Source organism: Erinaceus europaeus, chromosome 1 (genome assembly GCF_950295315.1).
Source record: "Erinaceus europaeus chromosome 1, mEriEur2.1, whole genome shotgun sequence".
Lineage (NCBI taxonomy): Eukaryota > Metazoa > Chordata > Mammalia > Eulipotyphla > Erinaceidae > Erinaceus > Erinaceus europaeus.
The window spans coordinates 145,833,666-145,851,023 of NC_080162.1; positions in this window are offsets into that span (position 1 = coordinate 145,833,666).

A 17,358-nucleotide genomic window follows, 5' to 3' on the forward strand; every position below is an offset into this window, starting at 1 on the left:
TTCAATCTAGTTCTGTGTTTCATGCCTAAACTGAATAGCGGCAAAGCAGAAAATAGATGGGGGAAAAGAGGCCAAGTCACTTTCCAGATTGAAAAGGATATGGCAGAGAAATAAATAAAAAAAATAAAATAAAATCAGACTATTTGGAAAAGCATTTAAGTGGAAAGGGGGAACTTTCTTGGAGCTCTGGAGGGAAAATTGCTTTTTTGAGGGGTGGGTGTGTGTGTGTGTGTGCAGCATGTGAACCCAATTGCATATGTGTGTGTGTGTGTGTGTGTGTGTGTGTGTGTGTCTGCATACATAAGCGCACATGTGAAAATCCACTTGTGGGTGTGTGGACAATCAAAGTCCTTCCTGTGCACATGTAGAAGTATATTTATGGCTAACTGGACTAAAGTGACCACAAACTTAGCTCTCCAAGTCCACCCTTCTCATCTCTAGGGTCCTGGTACAAGACAAATCTCAGCAGGAATAGACTTCTGAAGCTCTGTGGCCATAAATAACATGCCATGATCCTTCTGTGGAATCCAGGAAGATCCTGAGACACAGGCAAAAGCCAGGAAATCTCTCCATTTTACAAGTCAGACAAAAACATGATTCCTTCAAACTCCATCCAAGATAAAGTGAGACATTTTGTCCAGGTGTCAACAACCTGTACCCTAAGTCATTAACCCTCCAGTGCAGTGCCAAGTAAATAAAAGAAACACAACTAATAGATGGTTTCACTCAATGTGGAATCTAAACACATGAACTTGCAGAAACAAAGCAAAACAAAAACGGGAACAAAATGTCTCTAGGGTTTTGTGAGAACAATGGTGGCTCTTGTTGGGAGGGTGGGGGCACAGAACTTTGGTGGTCGATGTGTTATGGAACCATATACCCTGCATCTTATGATCTTGTAAACCACTGCTGATAATGAATAAAAAATGGCTTTAAAGAAACACTGCCAGCAATAAGTAAGTAAGTAAGTAAGTAAGTAAGTAAGTAAGTAAAGCAAACCTCTTTGAACCTCTTGGGCAGGTTTGTACAGAGCATGAATTCAGAAATCACTTAGTTCTCAAGGACAGGAGATACCCAAGTGCTCTCTCGGGGCTCAGAGGACTGTGCACTGCCTTAATACCACCAGCAGCCCAGCTTCTAGAAACCAGAAGAAAGAGAGTTGCTGCAGGCTGGTCCCAGGCTCCAGACAAGGTGGGGGGGCTGCTCCCTTTGTGGATTTATAGATTCCCCAGGCTTGTCATGCTTCCAGCTGAATCCTATACAGAGCTGATAAGTTGGGACAGCCAATTCTGCCTGGCCTGCTGGGAAACTGCTGTCTACACAGCAAACAGCCCCAGGCAGGTGGACATAGTTTACCTATATCAGCCAGCTGCAGTCTATGAGGAGAACATTTCTCGGTGGACACAATTTACCTGCTACACAGCCAACTGCTGTCTCCACAGAGAATAGCTCTCTGGGTGGACAGTACCTACAACCAACTCAGCTCATCCTTAAAATCACCACAGTTCAGGGTCACCTTTCTGATTTGTTGGATACAAACTGAGCATGTTTCTTACTTTATATATATATATATATATATATATATATATATATATATATATATTTCATTTTATTTCATTTCATTTCATTTTACTTTATTTTAATGAGAGAGAAAAACAGAGGGACCAGAGCACTGCTCAGGTCTGACTTATGGTGGTGTGGGGGTTTGAACCTGGGTCCTCAGAGACTCAGGTATGGGAGTCCTTTTGCATCACTAATATGCTATCTCTCCTGCCCTAGAGCATGTTTCTAATGAAACCATTGTCATCTCTCTTCCAAGAAAGTCCCAGCAGTTGCTTCATTGTCAAAACTCTTTACTGCCCTGAACAAGGGTGGCAGGAATTTCAGCCCTACTTCATCTGTGTGTGTTTTCTAAAACCACAGAGTACATGTAATAGAAGTGGAAGATAATTGCACACTTGTCTTGATTTTACTCGTGTTTTATTAACAGATCTGCCTTAATCCAGGATTAAGACTGCCCGAGATTAGAGGATTTCTCTCCTCTGCAGCTCCCAGCAAAAGACTATAATAAACGTGCCTCTTTGCCAGCCTTCCATCCGCCATCCTATCACAGTCACAGCCGTGCTCCCTGCAGATGCAGCTCTACCCGCCTCTGTGATGCATTTGTTAGCGACAGGCATGAAGGGAGCCAGTCTGGTTAAAACCTATAGCTCCCAAAGCCTCTCCAATGGGTGACTGGATGGGGCTGGGTTAGAACAAGGGTTCGTATGACTGAGACTCTAGAGACAGCCCTAGCAAATACACCAGAGCTGAGTCTTTAATAAAAAGAAAGATGTCTAGGTGAACTCTACATTCCCTCGTTCTCTTAACCTCTGTGTTCTGGTGTCCTTTTCATACCAAATAGTTCTTCCTCTAAATTGAGTGTTTGATTCCAGCCTTCTAACAGGGAGGGCCCCTTGTTCCAGGGAAGCAGTCAGTGACTAGTGTGTAAAGCGCCCTCTGCTGGGCTCGGCTGGTCTGTTCCATAGATGCACGTCCCACTAATAAGGTGAAGGTCATGGGGCCTCTGTTCTCAGGGGGATATTTGGTCTCTTTCCCCAATGAAGTCTCTTGCCTGCTCCTGCTGTCTGGACCCACCGCTGCTGTGATAATGTCATTGTTTGAGAAATGGAGCCTCAGAGGACTTCACAGGCTATGGGCAATGGCATTCTATCGCTTGGCCTGGTCTGTCACTTTATCTATTGGAGGTCACCACTGGGGGGGAAAGGCAGTGCAATTGGAGGTGGTGGCTAGAGCTGAAGCTGGACTGGGTCACTTCACAACCGAGTGAGTCTTCTGCTCAGAGCTCTACATGAATCTTGGAAGATGAAGCCCTCCTTTGAGCTGCTTTCAAGTACCTCTTGTGACCCCTCTGTCACTTTTTAAAAATATGTATTTATTTCTTTTTCATAGGACAGAGGAAATATTGAGAGGGAAGGCAGGAAGATTAGAGAGGGAGAGAAAGAGAGAGACATGTGCAGCCATGCGTCATCACTTGTGAAGCTTCTCCCCTGCCGGGCAAGACTGGGGGATTGAACCCACTCCACACCTGAGTCCTTGCACATGGCAACATGTGTGCTCTAGTACTTTTCTACCTTAGCCTTTCTACCTCACTTTTAACTCAGTGATTACTGATTTTTAAAAATATTTATTTACATATTTATGAGAGAAGATGAAAGCGTCACTCTGGCGCACGTGATGCTGGGGACTGAACGCACTCTCAGGCTTTTAAGTCCAGTGTCCTAGCCACTGAGCCACCTCGGAGGTTTCTCTGTGATTACTATTCTCATGTTAATAACTATTTGTAGGTGGATGGTGTGTTTGTGTAGGTGTGCTGTGTACAAAATGGGCAGACCATTTGTACCTGGACCCACTCCCTCTTCAGGTGGGACCCAAGAATGACCTTGCCAGCCAGCAGTTTACCCATGTGAACTTGACTGCCATTTTATCTACTATGTTCTCTCCTTCATCCTTTGTATATAGTTGGTCTCACAATCTTGTCAAATATACCATGAAAATGACTCTTGGAAAAACCAGGGGATAGTGCACCCAGTAAAGCACACAAGCTACCAATACATGAGGACCTGGGTTCAAATCCCTGACCCCTACATGCAGGGAGGAAGCTTCACAAGTGATAAAGCTGTGTCACAATTATCTCTCCTTTTTAAATTTTTAAAAAAATATATTTATTTATTTTCCCTTTTTTGCCCTTGTTTTTTATTATTATTATTGTTGTTGTTACTGATGTCATCATTGTTGGATAAGACAGAGAGAAATGGAGAGAGGAGGGGAAGACAGAGAGGGAAAGAGAAAGATAGATACCTGCAGACCTGCTTCACTGATTGTGAAACAACTCCCCTGCAGGTGGGGAGCCAGGGGCTCAAACAGGGATCCTTACGCTGGTCTACCTGCTGCACCACCGCCCGACTCAAAATTATCTCTAATTCTATCTCTGTCTCTCACCCTCTATGGATGAAAGACAGAGAGAGAGATCTCAAAAAATTAAATGAAGTAAGAAGGAAGGAAGAAAGAAAAGGGAGGAATGACCACTGGGAATGGGGGAACCCTGCAGTCACTTACAGCTAGTGATAATTACAGTGGCAAAAAAGTCTCTTGGGGCCAAGGAGATGATATAGCAGTAGAACATGGGACTTGTGTATGCAAGTTTCCTGGTTCAATTCTTGACAACTACCACTTGTGAAGTGGTGCTCTGTTCAAGGAAAAAGAAAAAGAATGAAGAGTTTCTCACATAACTACTCTTCCTTTCTGCCTTTCACTGTGATAGTTCAGACCACAACCCTGTCTAATACAGAACTTTCAAAAGTTTCCTGCTTTTGAGATCTCCCCCAGTACTGTCCCTTTTCAATAATGTGCCCACATTAATCCTAAACACAAAGCTGTCATTTAACTCCCTTCTTCAAAAGCCCTTAGTGGCTCCCACTGCCATCAAAAAGTGGTCAAGCTCAGGTCATATATGTATATAAAATTTCAGAGATGGGAGTCCAGTGGTAGCACAGTGGGTTAAGCACAAGTCGTGAAGTGCAAGGACTGGCATAAGGATCCCAGTTAGAGCCCCTGGCTCCCCCTCTGCAGGGGAGTCGCTTCACAGATGGTGAAGCAGGTCTGCAGGTGTCTATCTTTCTCTCCCCCTCTCTGTCTTCCCCTCCTCTCTCCATTTCTCTCTGTCCTATCTAACAATGATGACATCAATAACAAGAACAATAACTACTACAACAATAAAAAACAAGGGCAACAAAAGGGAAAATAAATAAATGTTAAAAATTTTTTTTAATTTTCAGTTGATAAAATTTAGTTCTCATATATACATACATAGGCTGAAAATCCTGAAACATTTGTGCCAAGATTGGACACAGAAATGTGTTGCAGAAAATTGGAGTTGTTAATCTCACTTCCAATGAAAGAGGTCACAAATGAATATGATGAAAATGTCCTAGTATGTCCTGAGGTCTTGGGTTAGAATCAGAGATAAATGTGAATAATTTATTCTGAGGGAGAGAGAGAAATGCAAAGAGAGAAAGATTCATGCACATACATGGGTTGGTGTTCATGCATTGATTTCCTAGCTCTTCTCCTTCAGGGAAAAAAATAAAGGTGGTTTCATGTCAAAAGCAGGGATCTAGGGTGATAGCAAAAGTGGTTCTGCAAAAAACCTTCATGCCTGAGGCTCAGAGGTCCCAATGCTATAGTAGACCAGATCTGATTAGTGCTCTGGTAAAGAAAAAAAAAAATCAACCAAACAAACAAAAGAAGCAGGAGCCAACCACAAGAAGCTTCCATTGGCCAACTTGCTTTATTGAAGTTATACCATGGACTACAATAGTATTTTATTATAACCCAAAGAGACCATGTATATCTGAGTCTACAGTGATATAAACAATAACTGGATAAATAAGTCAGGAAGACAAGGACAAATCTTCCTTACCAAAGAATCTAAAGTAATATGTGTAGACAGCAGCTTCTCCAAGAGGTAGAATTCACTTTTCTCAATGCAAGGCTAGACTTAAAAGTCTCTGAAGGGTAATATGAAAAGGGGAAATGCTAATTTTCCTGAGAAAAAGCAACAGCTGCTGTCTTTAGTAAGTGATCAACATGAACTAGTCCTGTTCTTAATTTATGATGCAGTGAAACCATGCTTCACTTCTCTACTTTCCTTCCTCTAAGCCCATAATCTCCACCAGATCAGAAAAAAAACATGAAAAAATCCACAAATAAAATATAGTGTGCAAAAATATCTAACCAGTGTTCTTCAAGGCTATCCAGATCTTGGCAAACAAGAAAGTCCTGAGCACACAGAGGAGAAAAGACAAAATGGTCAACAAGGGAAGGCAGGTCATACACTGGATTAGATGACCAGACAGAAGGACGTTAGTAGCTAAGCTGACAAGACTCAAATAAAGTTGGTAATGAATTACTAGCAAGGATTTCTTGATTTTGGCAGAGCTTCTATGGATGAGGGAAGCTGGGAAAATGATATGCAGGGACTCTGCTGGAAGTCCTCAGCATCATCAGGAGCTTCTCAATTGCTGTGACTTTAAAAAAAGATTTCCAATGCTTTATTTTTATATTTGATAGGATGGAGAGAAATGGAGAGGAGAGGGGAAGGTAGAGAGGGTGGGGGGGGAGAAAGAGAGATACCCACAGCTTTGCTTCACTGCTTGGGGAGCCTCTCCCCTACAAGTGGGGACCAGGGGATGAGCCCAGGGATGCTAGAACTAAAGCAAAATGACTTAAAAGATGATCACTTCAACATAGACTAATTGATTAAAGCTTCTACAGCATATTCCTCATTAGGAAACATCACAAAATCTTATCCCCCAAGATTTTCTAAAAGATTATTTTATTAAAAATTATTTATGGGAGTTGAGTGGTAGTGCAGTGGGTTAAGTGCATGTGGCGCAAAGCACAAGGACCGGCATAAGGATCCAGGTTTGAACCCTTGGCTCCCTGCCTGCAGGGAAGTCACTTCACAGGTGGTGAAGTAGGTCTGCAGGTGTCTTATCTTTCTCTCCCCCTCTCTGTCTTCCCCTCCTCTCTCCATTTCTCTCTGTCCTATCCAACAACAATGACATCAATAACAACAACAATAATAACTACAACGATGAAAAAACAAGGGCAACAAAAGGAAATAAATAAATATTAAAAATTTATTTATTAGTTATTTTATGGAGGTGTAAGGAAGGGAAGGGGAAGAAAAAAGATAGAAAGGGGAAAGAAAAAAGAAGGGAAGAGAGGGCAAGGGAGGGAGGGAAGGAGAAGAGAGGAGAGGAGAGGAGAGGAGAGGAGAGGAGAGGAGAGGAGAGGAGAGGAGAGGAGAGGAGAGGAGAGGATAAGGGAAGAGAGGAGAGGAGAGGAGAGGATAAGGGAAGAGAGGAGAGGATAAGGGAAGAGAGGAGAGGAGAGGAGAGGAGAGGAGAGGAGAGGAGAGGAGAGGAGAGGAGAGGAGAGGAGAGGAGAGGAGAGGAGAGGAGAGGAGAGGAGAGGAGAGTTTAATTCTGGCTTATTGCGGTGCCCATGATTGAACCTGGGATCTCTGACGCCTCAGACACTGCCAGTCTTGTGCTTTGGCACATTGAGCTATCTCCCCAGCCCTACTACTTAATCTTTAAATAAAGACTACAAACTTATTTTTTGTTTGCTTATCATTTTACTGAGTTTATAGTAATGGTTTATAGTACATTAGTTGACACATGGCCACAACTTCTCATCTCCCCATGACAGGAGTCTGCAAAGCTTTCTCACCCCCAACTTAGGTTCTTTTCCATGATCAGACACCAGGACACCCCCCTTCTTCTTATTCCCAGGAGTCCTTTGCTTTGATGCAATGCATCGAACCCAAATCTACAAAACAACATTACCTGAGGACCTGCTGTATTCTCCTTGCAACTCTTCCATGAATCTAGAATATTTTGAAATAAACTATCTGAATCTGCAATTGTTCCAGCCATATGTAAGCATTCCATTTTTCAAACATGCACAAAAATCTATTTTTGGGAGTCGGGCTGTAGCGCAGCGGGTTAAGCGCAGGTGGCGCAAAGCACAAGGACCGGCATAGGGATCCGGGTTCGAACCCCGGCTCCCCACCTGCAGGGGAGTCACTTCACAGGCGGTGAAGCAGGTCTGCAGGTGTCTATCTTTCTCTCCCCCTCTCTGTCTTCCCCTCCTCTCTCCGTTTCTCTCTTTCCTATCCAATGACGACGACAACAACGATAATAACTACAACAATAAAACAACAAGGGCAACAAAAGGGAATAAATAAGTAAAATAAAATATTTTAAAAAAATTTTTAAAAATCTATTTTTAATTAAAATAAGTGCAAGTGCGGGGCCAGGTGGTGGTGCACCTGGTTAAGCATTCACATTTACAGTGTGCAAGGACCCAGGTTCAAGCCTTTGGTCCCCACCTGCAGTGGGAAAACATCACAAGTGGTGAAGCAGGGCTACAGGTATCTATCTCTCTCCCTCTCTCTCTACTTCCCATCCCAATTTCTCTCGGTCTCTATCCAATACATACAAACATACATACATACAATATGGAGAATTTTTTAAGAATAAAATAAATGCTGCTTTCATTATAGCACTCTTCTGCAAATGCCAGGGTTCTAAATGTGCTGCCTTTCTTAGTCAGCTTTCTTTCCACACACTCCATTTTTGTTCGTTGGTTTCCAGAATAATTCAGATCTAAGTCCAAAAAACTGTCAGTTTGGGCTTTATGTCATCAGTTCCTCTTTCATAGTCCAGAGGGTAGGAGCTAATTTTCCTCTTTAGGTTGAGAAATAATGGAAATAAACTCAGTGCCATCCAAATGCTCTTGCAAGATCTACTTCAGATGCCCCTCCCCTGGGTTTAACTGAACCTATGGGTTTATGACTGTGAGCAGAAAAGAGACTAGAAACAGGAAACAAATGTTTCAAATAAACTTGACATACAAAAAAACTTTCCAAAAAATGAAGGACTATTTTCACTGTGAAAGGTTGGCCAAAGAACTCATTTGGATATCTACAGCCTCCCAGGTTTGCCTCACACCCATTTATGCCGAAACCTACTAATCACCGACAGCGGCCTGAGCAGCTCTGCCATAATAGGTCATCCCAGGTACACAAGCAGGTGTTTGGGCTGTCACTTCAGCAGCCCCTGACAAACATCACTGCCAATGGAGCTTGACACAAATATATGAGTTGCCTTCTGCCCATGCCTTGTGCCAAAGCACCAGGCAAAACACATCACCTGTGACAGTGCAGCATTAAGCAAATTAATGCTGGAGACTCTTAAAAATAATTAAAAAAGGAAAAAAAAAAGGTGAGGCATTTATTTTCCAGGCACGATTAGGGAGAAGAATTGTGGCAGTCAACAGTGATGATAGCTCTCTTGCCACAGTAAGTAGCTGTATGGTGTTCAGTTCAACTTTTCTTTATTTCTTTTTTTGTTTCTCTTTCTTTTCTTTTTTCTTCTCTTCTCCTTCCCCACGTCTCTCTCTCTCTCTCCCTCTCCCTCTCCCTCTCCCTCTCCCTCTCCCTCTCTCTCTCTCTCTGTCTCCATATATATATATATATATATATATATATATATATATATATATGGCTAATTTTAGAGGCATAGAGGGAAAATGGGAGAGAAGGGGTGTGAGAGAGATACCACAGCACCAAAACCTCCTTTAATATGGTGAGAGCTAGGCTCCAGCCTGGACCATGTACATGGCAAAGTAGCACACTATGCAAGTGAGTCACTTCTACAGCACAGTCTGTTCTCATCTTTCTAGCCATGTCTTCTAGATTCTGGGCTTAGAGAGAGATGGCTGGAACCTGAGTATCACTTTTCCCTTATGAATTCTGAGATGTGCTGCAGGAGAAAGGTAGACATGCCTTAGGAAGACAAGGCCTCATCTGTGTGGAGGACCCAGGGGAGGCCAAAGAGAGTGGCTCTAACGGAAGATGGTAAATGCGAAGACGGTAAACCTTCACATGTATGAAGGCACAACCCAAGGCAAGGGTGGAAGAGAGGCTAACACAGTCACTTCCAGAGAGGGTTTCCTGACTACAACCTCTTCTGTTTAGAACAGCCAAATGACCTTTTTTAAAAGTGTAGATTGGGTGAAGGTAGATAGCATAATGGTTACACAAAGACACGCCTGAGGCTCCAAAGTCCCAGGTTCAATCCCCTGCATCATCATAAACCAGAGCTGAGCAGTGCTCTGGTAAAAAAAAAAAAAAAAGTATAAACCAATGCGTCTGCAGGATAGCTCACCTAAACAGTACACCTGCTTGCTCATGACCAAAACCCATGTTTTAGTCTGACCTCCGCTTCACTGGAGGAAGCTTTTCTCTATCTTTCTATCTGAGGGTTTTCTCTAAGTCTTTCTATCAGAGCAGTGAAATTCCACCAAGGACCCCAGAAATGATGAATAAATAAATAAATAAATAACATGCATTCTTTACACATATTTTAATGACTTTGCATTGCACTTGAACTAAAATTCAAAAGTCTTATCAGGGCTGGCAAAAATAGCTCACTTGGCTAGTGTGCTGCTTTGCCATGTGTGTAACCCAGGTTTGAACACAGCCTCCCACCACACTGAAGGAAGCTTCAGGGCTGTGGTCTCTCTCTCACAGTCTCTCTCCTTCCCTCTCGCTCTCTCTCCCTCTCTCTCCACATTTCCCTTCCATTAGACAGCTGGTCTTCCATAGGGAAGTCATTTCCACCTCAGGATCTTTTTTTTTAAAGAAACTTTATTATTATTACTTATTTTTTCCCTTTTTGTTGCCCTTGTTGCTTATCGTCATTGTTGTTGCAAAAACGGTATCATCTGTTTTCCATCTACACCATGCCTCGGCCTCGCGTGAGCTTAATGTGCAGCTTGGCGATACGAGAATCCGGCATGAAGCCCAGCCAGTCTATCTTGGCGTTACTCTCGATCGCACTCTGTCATTTCACAAACATCTCATAAAAACTGCAGCAAAGGTGGGCGCGAGGAATAACATCATTGCAAGACTGGCCAGCTCCTCATGGGGCGCGAGCGCTTCCACACTACGATCATCATCTCTGGCATTATGCTATTCCACTGCAGAATACTGTGCCCCAGTATGGTTCCGTAGCCCCCATGTCCACTTGGTAGATTCCAAATTATATTCCTCCATGAGGATAATTTCTGGAACCATCCGTACCACCCCAGTTCCATGGCTGCCAGTTCTTAGCAACATCGCCCCGCCAGATATTCGTCGGGATGCGGCATCATCTAAGTTCATTTCTCACGTCTGCACTCGACCGGACCTGCCAATATACACGGATATCTTAGCCCACCCTGTCCAACGCTTGACGTCTCGTCACCCAATCTGGTCCCCTATGCCTACACTGAACTTCTCTGTTCCAGTCTCTTGGAAACAGAGTTGGCAGTCAGCTGAGGTAAAGAACAAACACCTCATCACAGACCCCTGTAAGCGTCAACCCGGCTTTGACCTAGCACGTTATGATTGGGCCCTCCTCAATCGCTATCGAACAGGCCATGGCCGGTGTGTTCCACCGCTATGTTCCACCGCTGGGGAGCCAGAGACGACCCGAACTGCCCCTGCGGCTACAGACAGACTATGACCCACATAGTCAATGACTGCCACCTCTCCAGATTCAAAGGAGGTCTCGAAACTTTACATCAGGCTCAACCTGATGCTGTTGACTGGCTACGGAAGAAGGGCAAACGCTAGAAGAAGAATTGTTGTTGGACAGGACAGAGAGAAATCAAGAGAGGAAGGGAAGACAGAGAGGGGGAGAGAAAGAAAAATACCTACAGAACTGCTTCACCACCTGTGAAGTAACCCCCCTGCAGGTGGGGAGCCTGGGGCTCGAACCGGGATCCTGATGCAGGTTTGTGAGCATTGTGCCATGTGTGCTTAACCCACTGCACCACTGCCTGGCTCCCTCCACCTCAGAATCTTTATACTTGCTATTCTTGTCTCCAAAAATGTTCTTTCCTATTATCTTCAATCATTAATTCACTTCTTCACTTTAACTATCAGCTCAAAATGATGTTCTCAGATCTCTCTCTCTCTCTCTCTCTCTCTCTCTCCCCCTCTCCTCAATCTTTCCTACTAGAGAACTGTTCAGTTCTGACTTAGAGCAGTACTGGGGACTGAACCTGGAACCTCTCGGGCCTGAGGAATAAAGGTTGTATGCATAACTATTTACGCAGCTTACCTTAGGCAGAGAGTTCTTTATTCATCATCTTATCTGGAAAAGTGTCCTGCCCCCATTGCCTCTATCAGTCTGTTACCTTCTGCTGCTTTAACTTTTCACAGAATTTAATTCTGCTTAAATTTATTCATGGATTTAGGGGCCAGAGAGTGTGCATGGCCCAGGTTCAAACCCCAGCTCTGCACAGGAGCTGCCATGGTACTGGGGGAAGCTCCATAGCTGTAGCACCTCTCCCCCTCTCTCTTTTCTTAGATGAATGAAAAAGTGGCCTGGAAGCAGAAGCACAAATGCTTCAGAGTCTGCTCCAGCCCCTCAAAACATACTTACACATTAACTGCCTGCCCACAAGAATGAAGATTCTCCAATGACCTAACAGTGTTGAGAAAAATGTTATGCCCAGTATCAAGGTGATTCACAATTTCTCTGGCTCACATATTCCCAGAAATATACTAGCTTTATCCAATAGCATATTATTAGCTTTAGCCAATCACATGCAAAGAGAACTTACATGAATCACTTCCAAGGAGAACCTGGAAGAGTTGGTACATGATCTATCACTTAACTTCCCTGGGGTCAAGTAAACGTGTCAGAATGGAACCTTAGCCCTTGTCCTCCTGACAATCCAGGCATGTATTTGAAACACTGGAGTTTGGTGATGTGTCATAATCTATCCTAGCCTGACTAGCACAATGAATAAATGAATGAACCAATGAATGAATGAATGAGTGCAGCAAATAGTTAGATAGCCAACTCAAGCTGGCAGAATGTTTCTATGGCATCCATAGCCACAAACCATCCCAGATTTGGCTAATCCAGAGGGCAAGTCTGTGGCAAGGACAGGGTAGTGAGCTCAGGATAGGGGGCACAGGACAAAGTGAATGTCCCAATGAATGTCCTACTGTGGATGAATCATTGGCCCAGAGTAATTCCTTCACTAGGAACCTGCACAGCAAGCTCCCATCACTTGTTTATGAAGTGGATCTCCCATAGAAGAGTCAGAGAAGAACATCTCTAGTGTCTTTAGTGTAAGAGTCTCGATGGGGCAATGTGGAAAATGCAGGCAGGCACCTCCCTGGGCTTCCAGTATTCTCCTCTGATGGTTACAAAACCATAGCCTTTGACAGCTGCTGGACTTTGTCTCAGATATCTGCTGCTCCTTGGCTGTGTGCCCTCTGAAGTTTTTGTTTATTATTTTAATGTTTTATTAGTAATTTAATGTTTATTTACAAGATAGCTAGGGGTGTAATACCATAAAGTTCTTACCATCAGAGTTCTGTGTCCCACTCCCTCCACCGGAAAATTCCCTATTCTTTATCCCTGTCTGGGAGTATGGACAAAATTCTTTTTGGAGTGCAGAAGGTGGGAATTTTAGCTTCTATTATTGTTTCTCTGCTTGACATGGACACTGGCAGGTCAATCCATACTCCCAGCCTGTTTCTGTCTTTCCCTAGTGGAGTAGGTCTCTGAAGATGTGAGGTTCTGGGACACATTGGGGAGATCATCTGCCCCAGGAAGTCAAGATAGAATCATAATAGCATTTGCAACTTGGTGGCTGAAATACAGTAAGATAGAAAAGCGGGACAGGATGTGAGAGCGATCTGGCTATGATATCTGTCACCCCATTGATCACCAGAGTTGATTCAGCTGATCTGGCTGGCCAGGTGGGTGTCCCCTTCCTCCCTCACCACTCCATGTGCATCCATCCCTCCCAAAGCTGCATGTTCAGTCAAGGATGGCCTTCCCTGTATAGAGATGGATCTATCTTTGGCGGAGAATAGCTGAGCTCCCCTGCTAGAACCTCCAAACAAGCTCTCAGGACAAAATGTTTAACAAACAGGAACCATAAAGTAGGAAACTTTACAAAAGTAGGGACATTAGGAGAGAAGGAAACTAGGAAGTCAATATTTTAGGAATGTTTCTAGGAGTCTATGTCTAAATAATGTTTGCTTGAGTGTGATGGTTAACATTGGGCTGAACCAGAAATATTTTATAAGAGTTGAGAGTAGAACTGGGAAGAAGGATTAGGACTGAAAGCTGCTTGCAAACTTGAGGAAAATATATAAATATAATTAGCTGTTTATCATAATGATCTAACCCAAGGCCCATTTTTAGAACAGGAGCCTGTACAACCTCTGAGTCCCTGCAGACTGAGCTCACAGGCCATAGTCACAGCTGGGAACATGTTGGGCTGCACCTATTTCAGAGATAGTCTTCTTTAAGTGGCAGAGTAGGTTAACCCAGCCTCCCTTTGAAGAGTGGTGTACCTTCTGTAGTTTATTTAACCTCTCTAAGCTCCAGTCTTCTTATTTATTTGTTTGTCTGCTTTTTTGTTTGACAGGACAGAGGAAAATTGAAGGAGAGAAAAGGAGAGACACCTGCAGCAATACCTCACCACTTCTCTCCTGCAGGTGAGTACTGTGGGGTTGAACCCAACTCCTTGTGCATAATAATGTGTGCACTCAAGAAGGTGCACCAACAGCCAGCCCACTTCTGTTCTTTTCTCTTTTTTTTTTTTCACCAGGGTTATCTCTGGGGCTTGGTGCCTATATGACTCTCTTGCTCCCAGTAGTCTTTTTTTTTCTTTTATATAGAAAATGAGAGACACAGAGAGAGAGAGAGACAGAAGAAAAGATACCATAGTAGGGTTCTACCACTTGCAAAGCTACCTCTCTGCAGGCACTCCTGTGTGGTGACTAGGGGCTGGAGTGCAGGTCCTTGTATATGGTAATGTGTGTTCTCTACTAGGTGAGCCACCACTTGTCCCTGTCCGCCCACCCTGCTCCCCTGAGCTTCACTCTTTTCATCTGTACAATGTAGACTACAACAACCCTGATCCACAATAAGACAATGAGAATTACATAACAAAACACAATCTCAACACAAGACTAAGTATTTAGCACATGCTAGCTACTAATCTGAGTAGTTACCCAAACCAGAAAATTCTCAGGAGGATCTACCAGAGCAGTCCCCCAAAAGTGAGTCACCATCTTGCAGTGGATCAAACTCAGTAGAAACAAGTGAAGGCATAGTCTCCTAGAACAAGAAAGAGAGAGAGAGAGAGAGAGAAAATCCAGAGTCTAAAATCATTTAAATTCCAATGACAGCACAGAGGGACACAGAGAGAAGATGAATGGAAGCCACTCCATATGACTCAGCACACCATTATGGGACATTCACATTGATCATGTTTGTTGCTTCTCGTGTTATCATATTTTTGCACAGACCTTTTCATCTTGGAAATTAAATGATGACTCTAGAAGGTTACAGGACTTCTTGCCCTCCCTCCCCTGGTTGCATTTCCTTTTGAGACATTTAAAAAGTTTCCCATTCAAGAGAGAGAGAGGCTGTAAAAGGCTAGGTTGAATTATATGATCCCTTGAAATTAAAATGGAATTTTAAATTATCATACAGCCTGGGGTGATGGAGAATGAGTGATAATAAATAAGGGTTAAAAAGACGATGGCAGATTCTTTTCCACTGTTTTTATTTTTTTCCCTTTTCTGTTGTTTATAAAAACCTTCTCAGAAGATTAAAAATAATATTTCTTCTCCTATTGATTTTTTTCTTTTCCCATTTGGCAAACATTAATTTATTTTTCTGTGTTTCTAATGGAGCTGGTAGTAAGTAATGTAGTGTTATTTATTTCATTCCCCCGGACATGATGACAAACCCCTTTTGAGGACAGATTCAGAAGTGGCAGGGCATTCCAGAGGGCAACACTGCAGAATCTTGCTCTCATCAGCCTCTCCCTAGCATTTGCTGGCAAGGACATCTTGCATATATTACTCAAGATTGAAAAGACTTTTAACTAATCCCATAGCCTGGCAATTGCTGCTTTAGAACCAGTCTCAGGAGCCACTCACACAGTCCATCTAAGAGACACAGTTGTGGTACTTTGATGCCATGTTACTTTGTGAGAGTGTGGAATTGAGCACACCTCCCAGGGTACTGAGTTGAGGCTGGGTCAGGGAAGATTTCTAGGAGTTGATATCTGAGTTGACTTTGTGTTGGGCTAGTGATGCAAGAGAGAGAGGACCCAGGAACCAAGCTTGTGGCGGCTAGGCCATTCAAATATTTTTGTATCTAAGTGCCCCAGAGTCGGGTGGTAACACACCTGGTTAAGCCATGTGGCGCAAACCGCAATGGCCAGCATCAGCCTCCCAGTCCATGTGCATTTCTCCAGGCCGTAACATGGAAGAGGCAAGTCGGAAATGGAAGTGGCTTGACAATACTATACATGGTTAGGAAAGGGGCAGAGAAAGATGAAAAGGACCTGGGAAAGGTAGGGACTTCCTTAGCAACTGTTGCTAGGGGTTTAGCTGGTAGTATTAATAATACCCTGTGGGGAATTAGGGAGGAGACCCTAAGTCAAATGCAAGAAAAAGCAGAAGATTGATATGTAGATAATAAAAGTGTGGGCCATAGTATAAAGGAATGCAGGGTGGAGTAGGGGGAGCTGGCTTAATGTTTTAAGGAATGCCGGGCTCCTAGAGGCAAAAAAAAAATGCAGGGTGCTTTTTGAGACAGGAGTCTGATAAGATGAGGCAAACCTTGGGGGGTTTCATGTCCTTCCTTGCTCAACATCTCAGTAGAGAGAGAGACTGACAGGATGGATGCCTACCCCTCAGGCCAAGCCCTGCCAAGCTCTACCGCATCCTCACAATTTCCCTACAAGTTTGCATGAAGGGAACAAGGACACTAAGAGAGGAAGCTGGGGAAGGACTTACACTAAATTAACACATCAAGTTGGCTGGATCAGGAAGGAAACTGAGGCCACCAGATGTCCTGACTGAACCCATTGCAATTATCATTCTTGTGTGTTGCCCACAATGACTCTTAGTTAAGCTATGCTTCTAGATTGACCAGTTGTATTGTTTGATATTTTGTGTCAGTAAAGTAGAATTTATTTATTTATTTGTCAATGATAAAGCACAAAGTGTGGTAGTGGAGATTTCTAGCATATAGCAGAAAAAAAATTGATAATGCAAATGTTCATACTTGAATTGGATGCACAGAGTCCTCAGCTCACTGTCACTAAGACTCAAGGCTATCCAGGGACCCCAAAACTGTTAAAACAGCAGTGGGAACAATCCATCTCCTAAACCCAGAGCAACAGATTTCTCCAAAGTGTTGTTTTCCCCGGGGCTGGCTTCACGGGCGGGTAACAGAGACGACCAGAGACACATGGCTGAGCTGAGAACGCAGTTTAATCTTTATTCACGAGTGGGCAAACATGTGCTCTCCTGTCTTTCTCCTCCTGAGGCAAAGAAGGACCCTCTCAGTATGTAGGGTTGGGGGCGGGGAGAAAACGAGGCGCAAAACTAGCAGGGGCTAAACCACAATCTCCCAGAGGCGGGGGGGGGGAGGAACCAAACCAATGTGAAGCATAGCAACAATTCCTCCTTTTCTTTTTAACTAAATTACCATAGTATCAGGAGTGTGGGGGTGAACAGAAACCTATATCGTGCAGGCATTTTCAAAAAAGAAACTGGCACAAACATCGAGGAACATGTAAGCGAGCAACAAGAACAAGTGTGCTGTCAAGGGAAGGCCTGAGGGGGGCATTTTTGCCTTGTGGGTAAGACTTTATCAGCTAAAAAAAATTTCCTGCCTCTGGGGG